A 16,224-nucleotide genomic window follows, 5' to 3' on the forward strand; every position below is an offset into this window, starting at 1 on the left:
GATAGTAGAAATAGCTAACATTTGTTGAATGATTACTGTGTTCCAGAAACTGTTCTTAGTACTTTTGCATGTACATAACTTTTTTTTCCATAATAACTTCATGTACTAGGTAGTATACCAGTCTCCATTTAAAAGATGAAGAAACTAAGGCACATACCTTTTGAATAACTTTGAGTAACAGAGTCATTCCAGCACCAAGTGGGCAAAATGTGATTCAAATTTGGTTATCTAACTTTGGAGCTTATATTCCTAAGCATGATTCTTTATAATATTATAAAACATACTATTTTTTTCCCCATAGAACAGCATTTTATTTTAAATATAGTAGTGTGTACACATCAATTCCAAACTCCCAATATATCCCTCCCCCATCCTTCCTCCCTGGTAACCATAAGTCCGTTCTCTAAGTCTGTGAGTCTGTAAAACATACTATTTTAAGATCCCTTAAAGAATGACTCTCAAAGATGGGAATCTCAATTTTATTTTCGTTAATAGCAAGAGAAAGAAAATGGGTAAAGCCCATTACCTTTTAGTGTTGCTATACTCTTCCTTTCCTTTGTGCATTGCTACCCCCAACACACAAACATATTTTAGAACATCCTTGGATCTGCATGTGCCAGTAAAACATACAAAGACTGATACTCACATACAGTTATTATCACTCACAGAGATGGTGATCTCTGTGAGCTCTGAAGTTGTTGGGATTTCCTCAGGCAATGCATGATCGGCATATTTGGATAACAAAAGTGGAAGATGAAAAAGTAGAAGGAAATACTTCCTTGATGAACCACAGTTGCATACAGACATTTGCACCTCAGCAACACAAGACCTGAAAAGAGAAGTTGAAATCCATTCACTGTCTTTACAAGAGAAAGGAAGGTCTAGAGAAATGCCCAGGCAGGAGGAAGTGTGAAGTCTTCCCTTGTCATGAGACTTCCCTAAGCATGAATGTTCACAGTGTTTGCTCAGTGGGAAAATTTGGGGTGAACGGTGTCAGTGTGATGAGCTTGACCTGAGCAGAGCCAGGAATTTTTTCTCTTCATATCTGGAATATTAGAACCTGCGATTTTTAAAAATGTCTTCATATTTGAAAGTTGCTAAGAGAGTAAATCTTGAAAGTAATTACGACAAGACAAAGAATTTGTAATATTGTATAGTTACAGATGGTAGTTACAGATGGTACCTAGACATAGCGTGGCATCATTTTGCAGTGTCTACAAATATTGAATCATTATGTTGTACACCTGAAACTAATATAATGTTGTATGTCAATAATACTCCAATCAAAAAAGATAAATTTTTTAAAACTTCAAATAATATTATTCAAAGGAGAAGTCCCACTTTGAGTCACCAGCAAAGAGTGGGCTGAACCCTGTGTTGGAAATTACAGCCTTTACAAACACCTTCCACATTTCTTTGCTGTGATTTACTCTTTCCTGGTGTTATTGTAAATTGAAAAACTCATTATGCAATTTTGGTTTTTCCTATGCTGTCATTGGTGTCCAAAAACAAATATAGTGTCTCCTCAGTCAGAAGTTTTGTCCTCTTAAATATTCGAATAACCAGCTCTTTTTCTTTCAATTTGCTTATCAGTCTAATAATTAGTTCCTTAAAAAGAATTTCCTTTACTACTCACATCTCTAAGTTTTGCCTCTTCATTAGAATTTAAATTATATAAAAGCAAGAACTTTGAATCTTCATATGATACCTTCTAGTGACTGTCTAGAATAATATCTGGCACAAAATATGTGCCCGACATTGAGTCCGTGAATGGATAAATAATCTGAACTCTTTTTTAACACACGGAGCTGAAACCTGAATTTTGCAGTTGGTGAAATAACATTGATCAGTTTGGCTTTCTCAATAAATATTGATTAGGTAAATGAAATATTACAAATGGTATTTTCTGTGAAGATTGAGAAAGGACTCTGATGACTACATGTGATGATGTTGGATTGCCAGGACTTAAAAAGTAACCTAGGGGCTTCCCTGGTGGCACAGTGGTTGAGAATCTGCCTGGTAATGCAGGGGACACGGGTTCGAGCCCTGGTCTGGGAAGATCCTACATGCCACGGAGCAACTAGGCCCGTGAGCCACAACTACTGAGCCTGCGTGTCTGGAGCCTGTGCTCCGCAACAAGAGAGGCCGCGATAGCGAGAGGCCCGCGCACCACGATGAAGAGTGGCCCCCGCTTGACACAACTAGAGAAAGCCCTCGCACAGAAACCAAGACCCAACACACCCCCCCCCCAAAAAAAAGTAACCTAAAAAAAATCGTGCAGGGTTTAATGATGAGTCCTTAAATAACTTTTATATAAGGTTTTTTATTTTTTTAATTTTAAGGCTTTATTAAAATATACATTAACACCAGCAGATAAAAGATTCACATCTGGGCTTACCTGGTGGCGCAGTGGTTGAGAGTCCGCCCGCCGATGCAGGGGACACGGGTTCGTGCCCCGGTCCGGGAAGATCCCACATGCTGCGGAGCGGCTGGGCCCGTGAGCCACGGCCGCTGAGCCTGCGCGTCCAGAGCCTGTGCTCCACAACGGGAGAGGCCACAACAGTAAGAGGCCCGCGTACTGCAAAAAAAAAAAAAAGATTCACGTCTAAATTTGTGCAACACAAAACACAAAATCTGACTTTAACATGTTAGTGTGTATTGAGGAAAAAAATCAGGTTTTCTGTTGCTAATGAAAGTACTATAGAATAAAAATAAAAGTAATTGGATATTTTTTAGAAGTCTTTACAGCTGAAATGCTTTATGCAAATTACTTTGTGACGATGCTACCAAATAATCTGAACAGGTGTTAAAACATCTGGGTCTATTTAGCAGCATAGACGAAGCCTGGATTATCTAATGCACTTTTCTCTTCTTGTTTAACCTTAATTAATCCTTGCAGGGTCTCTGTGAGGTAGGTCTGTATCAACCTTGTGGTATGACAATTACAAAAGGGCAGATGCAGAGATTAAGGGCTCATGATCACCCAGCATACTGGAAGCCAAACTGAGTCTAGAAATCCAGAATTTCTGATTTTACCTTGGATACTGTTTCAGGGAATTGGATTACAACTAGGAGGGACTGTTCTTTACTTGAGGTTTTAAAAAATCTGATTAAAATCTGCATCCAGAATTTTACCTGGATGCATTCCCTCATTTTCCATTTTGCAAAGTTGCAGTTAAGCCAGAGGCAAAAGCTTCCACAAGGCAATCCTAGTGATCTTTTTGACCTGAGTGGAAACATGATTTGAGATTTCACATGGAGGCCAATTTTGTAAGAATTTCCACTAGTATGTGGACTGTAATAATTGGGTTATTTGGATGAGGTTTGGGAAAGCATCTAGTAGATTAAATGAGGTTCCTGGAGCTTTCCCATTTTGGAGCTATCCATTTTGTTCTTTGTTCTGCCTCATTATAAAATGGGCTATTGAAATTGGTTGGTTGGTTGGTATGTCAGCTTTTTCTTTTTATTTTTTTTAACATCTTTATTGGAGTATAACTGCGTTACAAGCGTGTGTTAGTTTCTGCTTTATAACAAAGGGAATCAGTTGTACATAAACATATGTTCCCATATCACTTCCCTCCCGCCCACCCTCCCTATCCCACCCCTCTAGGTGGTCACAAAGCACCAAGCTGACCTCCCTGTGCTATGCGGCTACTTCCCACTAGCTAGCTATCTGTTTTACATTTGGTAGTGTATATATGTCCATGCCACTCTCTCACTTTGTCACAGCTTACCCTTCCCCCTCCCCATATCCACAAGTCCATGCTCAAGTAGGTCTGTGTCTTTATTCCTGTCTTATCCCTAGGTTCTTCATGACATTTTTTTCCCCTTAGATTCCATATATATGTGTTAGCATACGGTATTTGTCTTTCTCTTTCTGACTTACATCACTCTGTTTGACAGACTCTAGGTCCATCCACCTCACTACAAATAACTCAATTTCATTTCTTTTTATGGCTGAGTAATATTCCATTGTATATATGTGCCACAACTTCTTTCTTTTTTTTATTTTTAAATTGGGTTTATTATTTGTTAGTGAAGTTTTTACATTTTCAGTGGTTAGAAAAGAAGATTTTGTGACGTGAAAATTATGTGCAATTCCAATTTTTAAAAAAATTCTTTATTGGAGTATAATTGCTTTACAATGGTGTGTTAGTTTCTGCTTTATAACAAAGTGAATCAGTGATACATATACATATATCCCCATATCTCCTTCCTCTTGCGTCTCCCTCCCTCCCACCCTCCCTATCCCACCCCTCTAGGTGGTCACAAAGCACCGAGCTGATCTCCCTGTGCTATGCGGCTGCTTCCCACTAGCTATCTATTTTACGTTTGGTAGCGTATATATGTCCATGCCACTCTCTCACTTTGTCACAGCTTACCCTTCCCCCTCCCCATATCCTCAAGTCCATTCTCTAGTAGGTCTGTGTCTTTATTCCTGTCTTATCCCTAGGTTCTTCATGACATTTTTTTTTCTTAAATTCCATATATATGTGTTAGCATACAGTATTTGTCTTTCTCTTTGTGACCATGACAGACTCTAGGTCCATCCACCTCATTACAAATAGCTCAATTTCATTTCTTTTTATGGCTGAGTAATATTCCATTGTATATATGTGCCACATCTTCTTTATCCATTCATCTGATGATGGATACTTAGGTTGTTTCCATCTCCAGGCTATTTTAAATAGAGCTGCAGTGAATATTTTGGTACATGACTCTTTTTGAATTATGGTTTTCTCAGGGTATATGCCCAGTAGTGGGATTGCTGGGTCATATGGTAGTTCTATTTGTAGTTTTTTAAGGAACCTCCATACTGTTCTCCATAGTGGCTGAACCAATTCACATTCCCACCAGCAGTGCAAGAGTGTTCCCTTTTCTCCACACCCTCTCCAGCATTTATTGTTTCTAGATTTTTTGATGATGGCCATTCTGACTGGTGTGAGATGATATCTCATTGTAGTTTTGATTTGCATTTCTCTAATGATTAATGACATTGAGCATTCTTTTATGTGTTTGTTGGCAGTCTGTATATCTTCTTTGGAGAAATGTCTATTTAGGTCTTCTCCCCATTTTTGGATTGGGTTGTTTGGTTTTTTGTTATTGAGCTGCATGAGCTGCTTATAAATTTTGGAGATTAATCCTTTGTCAGTTGCTTCATTTGCAAATATTTTCTCCCATTCTGAGGGTTGTGTTTTGGTCTTGTTTATGGTTTCCTTTGCTGTGCAAAAACTGTGATTAAAAATCTTCCAACAAACAAAAGCCCAGGGCCAGAGGCTTCACAGGCAAATTCTATCAAACATTTAGAGAAGAGCTAACATCTATCCTTCTCAAACTCTTCCAAAATATAGCAGAGGGAGGAACACTCCCAAACTCATTCTATGAGGCCGCCATCACCCTGATATTAAAACCAGACAAAGATGTCACTAAGAAAGAAAACTACAGGCCAATATCACTGATGAACATAGATGCAAAAATCCTCAACAAAATACTAGCAAACAGAGTCCAACAGCACAGTAAAATGATCATACACCCTGATCAAGTGGGGTTTATTCCAGGAATGCAAGGGTTCTTCAGTATAGGCAAATCAATCAACGTGATACACCGTATTAACAAATTGAAGGAGAAAAACCATATGATCATCTCAATAGATGCAGAAAAAGCTTCCAACAAAATTCAACACCCATTTATGATAAAAACCCTGCAGAAAGTAGGCATAGAGGGAACTTTCCTCAACGTAATAAAGGCCAAATATGACAAACCCACAGCCAACATCCTCCTCAATGGTGAAAAACTGAAACCATTTCCACTAAGATCAGGAACAAGACAAGGTTGCCCACTCTCACCACTCTTATTCAATATAGTTTTGGAAGTTTTAGCCACCGCAATCAGAGAAGAAAAGGAAATAAAAGGAATCCAAATTGGAAAAGAAGAAGTAAAGCTGTCACTGTTTGCAGATGACATGATACTCTACATAGAGAATCCTAAAGATGCTACCAGAAAACTACTAGAGCTAATCAATGAATTTGTAAAGTAGCAGGATACAAAATTAATGCACAGAAATCTCTGGCATTCCTATACACTAATGATGAAAAATCTGAAAGTGAAATTAAGAAAACACTCCCATTTACCACTGCAACAAAAAGAATAAAATATCTAGGAATAAACCTACCTAAGGAGACAAAAGACCTGTATGCAGAAAATTATAAGAAACTGATGAAAGAAATTAAAGATGATACAAATAGATTGAGAGATATATCACGTTCTTGGATTGGAAGAATTAACATTGTGAAAATGACTCTACTACCCAAAGCAATCTACAGATTCAATGCAATCCCTATCAAACTACCACTATTTTTCATGGAACTAGAATAAAAAATTTCACAATTTGTATGGAAACACAAAAGACCCCGAATAGCCAAAGCAATCTTGAGAATGAAAAACGGAGCTGGAGGAATCAGGCTTCCTGACTTCAGACTATACTATGAAGCTACAGTAATCAAGACAGTCTGGTACTGGCACAAAAACAGAAATATAGATAAGTGGAACAGGATAGAAAGCCCAGAGATAAACCATGCACATATGGTCACCTTATCTTTGATAAAGGAGGTAAGAATATACAGTGGAGAAAAGACAGCCTCTTCAATAAGTGGTGCTGGGCAAACTGGACAGGTACATGTAAAAGTATGAAATTAGAACACTCCCTAACACGATACACAAAAATAAGCTCAAAATGGATTAAATACGTAAATATAAGGAGAGACACTCTAAAACTCTTAGAGGAAAACATAGACAGAACACTCTATGGTGTCAATCACAGCAAGATCCTTTTTGACTCACCTCCTAGAGAAATGGAAATAAAAACAAAAATAAACAAATGGGACCTAATGAAACTGGAAAGCTTTTTCTTTTCTTTTTTTTTTTTCCTTTTCTATTCTTTACATCTGAGCACTTAATTTAATTGAAAGCAAGCTCTTCAGTCTAAGTGGATAACAAAACATCCCTTTGAGGAGGAGGAAATAGATGATAAAATCTGTGTTACTAATTTTTTTCAGTAGTTTGGAGGAATTCCTTTTCCATCCTGTGTATGTGTTTTTAAGACCCTGTTAAGTTCATAGTTCCTTTTTCTTTTCTTGTTTGAATAGAAAATCATTCTCTTTCATCCCACCTGAGTTTTAAAAATGTATTATTGAACTGCCGAGTTCAGGAATTCAGTGGCCTGTTTTACTCAATGGAGATGTGTATGACCTGATAGTAAAAGAATGCTATTCAAAGACATTTCCGCCTGTTTGTTTCTTGGATCAGTTACTGGTCACATAAATCTGGAAAAAAGCCAAAATATGTAAACAAATTAAGAGCTTTAGTATCCCAGTGGGAATATCCATAAATTCTACCATAAATCAGGAATTTAAGATTACGTGCAATATGCTATAAAAAGATAGCAGAGAGAATCAACTATAGACCAAATATTCTTGGCTCTGGTTTGAGAATCTTAAAGGATATTAAAAGATTTGGATTAATCATGGAGTTATGCATAATATTACTCCTTCCCAAAGCTATATGTGTTGCCTAGATAGAATTTTATTTTACTAACTTCTAAGTATGGCTTAATATCAAACAAACCTTCAATTCTGAAGCCATTCTTTTATATTCTTTTAGTACGCAAAATATATATAATGTCAATTATCTATCTTTACAGTTAATAAAGAGTGAATGAACCTCTTTACACATCTGCATAAATCTGTGAATACAGTGAAGGACAGTTTGATAGGTTGGGGATTTTTCCAGTAGAGCCTTTTTGATACACACTGTTCTCTTCTTGCAACTCTCTGGTGTATGAATTGAAAATTGTGGTCTTTTCAATTTTTTTTTCTTTTGAACCAGAGTTAAAACTTAAATGTAGGGCTTTACTGGTGGCGCAGTTGTTAAGAGTCTGCCTGCCAACTCAGGAGACCCGGGTTCGGGCCCTGGTCCGGGAAGATCCTACATGCCGCAGAGCAACTAGGCCCGTGTGCCACAACTACTGGGCCTGAGCTCCTAGAGCCCACGAGCCACAACTACGGAGCCCAAGTGCCACAAATACTGAAGCCTGCACGCCTAGAGTCCGTGCTCTGCAACAAGAGAAGCCACGACAATGAGAAGCCTGCGCACAGAGACAAAGAGTGGCCCCCGGTCATCACAACTAGAGAAAGCCTGCGCACAGCAACGAAGACTTAACAGAGCCATAAATAAATAAATACATTCATTTAAAAAAAAAAAAATTAAATGTAAACCTTTCTCTTAAGAAAGACCCCAAAATTTAATTCCCCCATTATGATGTCTTGTGAATTTCTTCTTGATTGTGTATGTGTAGAGGAAGAATGAGAATGTAGAGAAAGAGAAAAGCAATATACACATATACACATATTTTTATGTCAACATTTTCTTGAAAGAGTTGTTCTAAAACAGTTGCATTGTAAGCTTATGTTTTGTATGCACATACAAGAAGAACTTGTAGAGATTAGGTATTACTGATTTAGCCAGGTTTATCTCAAATTGGGAAAAATAGAGAAAATATGTTGTACATATTTATACATAACAAATACATAGTCATAATTATACACAATTAACAATACTCATTGGCAATGCAGATTCAACACAATTTTTGTGATTGTACAACTTTAATATTGGTGACTTCACTAGCCTGTGATGTGAAAATGATTTTACATGCTTTTTTTCTAAACCCAAATTAAAACATGAACCCTTATGGTTTCTGTCAGAAACTAACCTGAATCACAGTATCCTCCCCAGCAATTTCATGCATGCTGTAGACTAAGTACCTTAGTTTCTTTTACCCTTTATTTTTCATCTTGTCACCACGCTATTATTACCTTCATGAGAAAACCACTTTCCTGGGCACGGCCATCTGCAGTCTGAAGCATCCCTGTGTGTCCCACAGCAGCCCCCTAGGAGGGACTGTACTGGCGTTCAGAGTATTGGTCTTAAATGCTCTTCCAGCTCACTCAGAGAGCTTGATCACAGATGCATGCAGTTCCAGGAGGTAGAGGCTGGACTCTCCCTGAAACTGCGATCATGTTTTTGTTGCTACAGGGACATGTACCACTAAAGAGAAGCAGAGAGAGGGAGGCCTGTCTCCGCTTGGCTCCCTACCAGAAGTACTGTAGGTTCCTGGGTGTTTGGACCCAACTACTCCTGGACCATACGGCAAGCAGTGTCTACTCTCTAGTATATCCCCATCCAAAGGACTTAGCTTATTCCTTGTATTACAATTAGACACTCCCCAGAATGGGTGATAGCGCTGTCATCCATTCTCTTCAAGAGAAATGCTTGTGTTTAACTTGCTGTTAAACACAGAATAGTGTGAATATTGATACATTTCCCAAGGTCTGAATTTTTTAGTCTCATCCATGGTCCACTTGTAACACTGTCAAAAAGATTTTTTTTCCTCGAAAATAGTTCATATCTATCTGGGAGAAATATATTTTTTTTGATTAATTTATTTTTATTAATTTATTTTTTGGCTGCATTGGGTCTTCGTTGCTGCACGTGGGCTTTCTCTAGTTGCGGCGAGCAGGGGCTACTCTTCGTTGTGGTGCACGGGCTTCTCATTGCAGTGGCTTCTCTTGTTGCGGAGTGCAGGCTCTAGATGCGCAGGCCGCAGTAGTTGTGGCTCGTGGGCTCTAGAGCGCAGGCTCAGTAGTTGTGGCTCACGGGCTTAGTTGCTCCACGGCATGTGGAATCTTCCCAGACCAGGGATCGAACCTGTGTCCCTTGCATTGGCAGGCGGATTTTTAACCACTGTGTCACCAGGGGACGCCCCCGGGAGAAATATGTTAAGAGCCTTGAATAAATTAAAGAAGACAATTATACAAAGTAACACAGGAGTGGACAAAGTATGTAAAAGACTGCTTTTTTCCTTTGTGATCTTTATTGTGGTAAAAGAGTATTTTGGAGACCACCTAGTTATTCAGTAGTAATTACCATTAAGTGTGTTTTACTCTTTGCCATATAAATTTTGCATATCTCATGTAACTTTCTTGAGAACACAGTTCCATACTTTATAAAAGAGCCTGAGGCTCCTAGAGGCCAAGTGAAGATCCTACGATCACATAGCTTGTAAGTGGCACAGGCAGGACCACAATCCTGTAGTTTTTAATTCCCCCCTACACGGCTTTTCATTAAGAGGATCTAAATGTTATCTAAATTACAATAAAAAAATGACTAATAATAGGTACGTTGATAAAAATTTTAGAATCTATTTATTCAGTTGTGTATTTTTGTTTTGATTCTCATTCTTCTATGGGCTTCAGGCCAACTGTCAGAGTTAGTCATTAGCAGTAGATGTGTATCTCCTGGTATTAACATGAGAACTACATACCAGACCACATCCTGGTCCCTAATTATTAAACATCTCTTATGTTCAGGATCTCTGGGTCCCATGGAAATTCTACAGGGAGATCAAGGCATTCTACAAAGAGATAAGGCAGGATGCCTATTCTCTTTGACACTTTTTCTGGAAAGGTGAGAAACAAATGAAAATCATGGCAATGGAAAGTGATATGGTAAAAGTGAAATTAGTGGTATCATTATCTTTAGCATGTTCATTACCAATTATATTTTATATTGAAATGTTTTCTTTATACACCTCTGTTCACTTTTAAGATGAAATCTTCTTGAGGCTAAGTGTTAAATTTTAGTCCTCTCGTTAACTCCAGCTTATATTAAATATAATGGTAATCTGCTAAGGTCCCTTTCAGGTATAAAATTTAATTTCTGTCTAGCAGCAGTATCAACAATCCTTTAGTTAAGCCTTTATCTGTTGGGATATAAATTGTCAAGTTTAGTTTACAGCCTGGCTGAGCAAGAGAGAATATATAAATCAAATGATATCTAAGAATCCACTGAAGCCTATGTAATATGTTAGAATCTCAATTTATTAATTCATATGTCAAAAAATATCTATTTTTTAAAAAATCAACTCATCCCTGATTTCAGGCCCCAGTCCTGTGCGGTTGGAATAAAAGTCAACCTCTGGCATTATTCAGGTTCCTCTTGCATCAGGGGTGTACAAAGAACCTGGGTCACAAGAAGCACCAGAGCATCAGAACTGCCCCTCTAATCTTCAGCCATCAGTCCCCACTGTCCCTAAAAGGCCAGCAATCAAGACTAGCAAAATGACCCAGGTCCCTGTATCCTTTCTTTAAATGTTGATTTGATTGGGGAATATAGTGGTTCATTCCTATTTTATTTTGTTTTTACATATATATGCATTCTTTTCAAAGTATTCTTTTCCATTATGGTTTACTATAGGATATTGAATATAGTTCCCTGTGCTATAGAGTAGGACCTTGTTTTATCCATTCTATCAATACATACAGTAGCTTACATCTGCTAACTCCGGCCTCCCACTCCATCCCTCCCCCAGTACCCTCCCCCTTGGCAAACACAAGTCTGTTCTCTATGTCTGTGACTTTGTTTCTATCTTGTAGATAGGTTCATTTGTGTCATACTTTAGATTCTACATATAAGTGATATCATATGGTGTTTGTCTTTCTCTTTCTGACCTCACTTAGTATGATAATTTCTAATTGCATCTATGTTGCTGCAAATGGCATTATTTTGTTCTTTTTTATGGCTAAGTAATATTCCATTGTATATATGTACCACATTTTCTTTATCCATTCATATGTTGATGGACATTTAGATTGTTTCCATGTCTTGGCTATTGTGAATAGGGGTTCTATGAACATTGGGGTGCATATATCTTTTTGAATTACAGTTTTGTCTGGGTATATGCCCAGGAGTGGGATTGCTGGATCATATGGTAATTCTATTTTTAGTTTTCTGAGGAACTTCAATACTGTTTTCCATAGTGGCTGCATCAACTTACATTCCCACCAGCAGTGTAGGAGGGTTCCCTTCTTTCTACACCCTCTCCAGCATTTGTCATTTGTAGATTTTTAATGTTGGCCATTCTGACCAGTGTGTGATAGTACCTCATTGTAGTTTTGATTTGCGTTTCTCTAATGGTTAGTGATGTTGAGCATCCTTTCATGTGTTTGTTGGCAATCTGTATATCTTCTTTGGAGAAATGTCTATTTAGGTCTTCTGCCCATTTTTGTATTGGATTGTTTGTTTTTTTGATATTGAGCTGCATAAGCTGCTTGTACATTTTGGAGATTAATCCTTTGTCAGTTGTTTCGTTTGCAAATATTTTCTCCCATTCTGAGGGTTGTCTTTTTGTCTTGTTTATGGTTTCCTTTGCTGTGCAAGAGTTTTTAAGCTTCATTAGGTCCCATTTACTTATTTTTGTTTTTACTTCCATTTCTTTAGGAGGTGGGTCAAAAAGGATCTTGCTGTGATTTATGTCATAGAGTGTTCTGCCTATGTTTTCCTCTAAGAGTTTTATAGTGTCTGACTTTACATTTAGGTCTTCATTCCATTTTGAGTTTATTTTTGTGTATGGTGTTACAGAGTGTTCTAATTTCATTCTTTTACATGTAGCTGTACAGTTTTCTCAGAACCACTTATTGAAGAGGCTGTCTTTTCTCCATTGTATATTCTTGCCTCCTTTATCAAAAAAATAAGGTGACCGGGTGGAAGGGAGGGAGATGCAAGAGGGAAGAGATATATATATATATATATATATATATCTGATTCACTTTGTTATAAAGCAGAAACTAAGACACCATTGTAAAGCAATTAGACTCCAATAAGTTGTTAAAAAATAAAAAATAAGGTGACCATATGTGCGTGGGTTTATTTCTGGGCTTTCTATCCTGTTCCATTGATCTGTATTTCTGTTTTTGTGCCAGTACCATACTGTCTCGATTACTGTAACTTTGTAGTATAGTCTGAAGTCAGGGAGCCTGATTCCTCCAGCTCCGTTTTTCTTTCTCAAGATTGCTATGGCTATTCAGGATCTTTTGTGTTTCCATACAAATTGTGAAATTTTTTGTTCTAGTTCTGTGAAAAATGCCAGTGGTAGTTTGATAGGGATTGCATTGAATCTGTAGATTGCTTTGGGTAGTATAGTCATTTTCACAATGTTGATTCTTCCAATCCAAGAACATGCTATATCTCTCCATCTGTTGGTATCATCTTTAATTTCTTTCATCAGTGTCTTATAGTTTTCTGCATACAGGTCTTTTGTCTACTTAGGTAGGTATATTACTAGGTATTTAATTCTTTTTGTTGCAGTGGTAAATGGGAGTGTTTCATTAATTATTCTTTCAGATTTTTCATCATTAGTATATAGGAATGCAAGAGATTTTTGTGCATTAATTTTGTATCCTGCTACTTTACCAAAGTCATTGATTAGCTCCAGTAGTTTTCTGGTAGCATCTTTAGGATTCTCTATGTATAGTATCATGCCATCTGCAAACAGTGACAGTTGTACTTCTTTTCTCATTTGGATTCCTTTTATTTCTTTTTCTTCTCTGATTGCGGTGGCTAAAACTTCCAAAACTATGTTGAATAATAGTGGTGAGAGTGGGCAACCTTGTCTTGTTCCTGATCTTAGTGGAAATGGTTTCAGTTTTTCACACTGAGAATAATATTGGCTGTGGGTTTGTCATATATGGCCTTTATTATGTTGAGGTAAGTTCCCTCTATGCCTACTTTCTGCAGGGTTTTTATCATAAATGGGTGTTGAATTTTGTCGAAAGCTTTTTCTGCATATATTGAGATGATCATGTGGTTTTTCTCCTTCAGTTTGTTAATATGGTGTATCACATTAATTGATTTATGTATTTTGAAGAACCCTCGCATTCGTGGGATAAACCCCACTTGATCTTGGCATATGATCCTTTTCATGTGCTTCTGGATTCTGTTTGCTAGTATTTTGTTGAGGACTTTTGCATCTATGTTCATCAGTGATATTGGCCTGTAGTTTTCTTTTTTTGTGACTTCTTTGTCTGGTTTTGGTAACAGGGTGATGGTGGCCTCGTAGAATGAGTTTGGGAGTGTTCCTCCCTCTGCTATATTTTGGAAGAGTTTGAGAAGGGTAGGTGTTAGCTCTTCTCTAAACGTTTGATAGAATTCGCCTGTGAAGCCATGTGTCCTGGGCTTTTGTTTGTTGGAAGATTTTAAATCACAGTTTCAATTTCAGTGCTTGTGATTGGTCTGTTTATATTTTCTATTTCTTCCTGTTTCAGTCTCGGAAGTTGTGCTTTTCTAAGATTTTGCCCATTTCTTCCAGGTTGTCCATTTTATTGGCATGTAGTTGCTTGTTGTAATCTCTCATTATCCTTTGTATTTCTGCAGTGTCAGTTGCTACTTGTCCTCTTTCATTTCTAATTCTATTGATTTGAGTCTTCTCACTTTTTTTCTTCATGAGTCTGGCTAATGGTTTATCAATTTTGTTTATCTTCTCAAAGAACCAGCTTTTAGTTTTAGTGATCTTTGCTGTCGTTTCCTTCATTTCTTTCTGATCTGATCTTTATGATTTCTTTCCTCTGCTAACTTTGGGTTCTTTTTGCTCTTCTGTTTCTAATTGCTTTAGGTGTAAGGTTAGGTTTTTTATTTGAGATGTTTCTTGTTTCTTGAGGTAGGATTGTACTGCTATAAACTTCCCTCTTAGAACTGCTTTTGCTGCATCCCATAGGTTTGGAGTCGTCGTGTTTTCATTATCATTTGTTTTAGGTATTTTTTGATTTCCTCAGTGACGTCTTGGTTATTTAGTCGCATATTGTTTAGCCTCCATGTGTTTGTATTTTTTACAGTTTTTTTTCCCTGTAATTGATATCTAGTCTCATAGCGTAGTGGTCGGAAAAGATACTTGATACGATTTCAATTTTCTTAAATTTACCAAGGCTTCATTTGTGACCCAAGATATCTATACAAATATATATCTAGCCCAGTGAATTTTCCATGAGCACTTGAGAAGAAAGCGTATTCTGTTTTTCGATGGAATGTCCTATAAATATCAATTAAGTCCATCTTGTTTAATGTATCATTTAAAGCTTGTGTCTCCTTATTTATTTTCATTTTGGTTGAATTGTCCATTGATGAAAGTGGGATGTTAAAAGTCCCCTACTATTATTGTGTTACTTTCAATTTCCTCTTTATGGCTGTTAGCATTTGCCTTATGTATTGAGGTGCTCCTATGTTGGGTGCATAAATATTTACAATTGTTATATCTTCTTCTTGGATTGATCCCTTGATTATCATGTAGTGTCCTTCTTTGTCTCTTGTAATAGTCTTTATTTTAAAGTCTATTTTGTCTGATATGAGAATTGCTACTCAGCTTTCTTTTGATTTCCATTTGCATGGAATATCTTTTTCCATCCCTTCACTTTCAGTCTGTATGTGTCCCTGGGTCTGAGCTCGGTCTCTTGTAGACAGCCTATATATGGGTCTTGTTTTTGTATACTTTCAGCCAGTCTGTGTCTTTTGGTTGGAGCATTTTATCCATTTACCTTTAAGGTAGTTATCGATATGTATTTTCCTATTCCCATTTTCTTAATTGTTTTGGGTTTGTTATTGTAGGTCTTTTCCTTCTCTTGTGTATCCTGCCTAGAGAAGTCCTTTAGCATTTGTTGTAAAGCTGGTTTGGTGGTGCTGAATTCTCTTAGCTTTTGCTTGTCTGTAAAGGTTTTAACTTCTCCGTCGAATCTGAATGAGATCCTTGCTGGGTAGAGTAATCTTGCTTGTAGGTTTTTCCCTTTCATCTCTTTAAAGATGTCCTGCCACTCCCTTCTGGCTTGCAGTTTCTGCTGAAAGATCAGTGGTTAACCTTATGGGGATTCCCTTGTATGTTATTTGCTGCTTTTCTCTTGCTGCTTTTAATATTTTTTCTTTGTATTTAATTTTTGATAGTTTGATTAATATGTGTCTTGGCATGTTTCTCCTTGGATTTATCTTGTATGAGACTCTCTGCACTTCCTGAACTTGATTGACTATTTCCTTTCCCATATGAGGGAAATTTTCAAGTATAATCTCTTCAAATATTTTCTCAGTCCGTTTTTTTTTCTCTTCTTCTGGGACCCCTATAAATTTGAATGTTTGTGTGTTTATTGTTGTCCCAGAGGTCTCTGAGACTGTCCTCAATTCTTTTAATTCTTTTTTCTTTATTCTGCTCTGTGATAGTTATTTTCACTATTTTATCTTCCAGGTCACTTATCTGTTCTTCTGCCTCAGTTATTCTGCTATTGATTCCTTCTAGAGAGTTTTTAATTTCATTTATTGTGGTGTTTATCATTGTTTGCTCTTTAGTTCTTCTAG

At 37.2% G+C, this 16,224-nt stretch overlaps 1 protein-coding gene across 2 annotated transcripts in view; it reads left to right on the forward strand.

Annotated features, from left to right (window-relative positions):
• CRPPA (CDP-L-ribitol pyrophosphorylase A) overlaps positions 1 to 16,224 on the forward strand; it is a 362,199-nt gene that overhangs the window by 313,299 nt on the left and 32,676 nt on the right. The gene's annotated exons all lie outside the window — the stretch shown is intronic.

Source organism: Delphinus delphis, chromosome 9 (genome assembly GCF_949987515.2).
Source record: "Delphinus delphis chromosome 9, mDelDel1.2, whole genome shotgun sequence".
Classification (NCBI taxonomy): domain Eukaryota; kingdom Metazoa; phylum Chordata; class Mammalia; order Artiodactyla; family Delphinidae; genus Delphinus; species Delphinus delphis.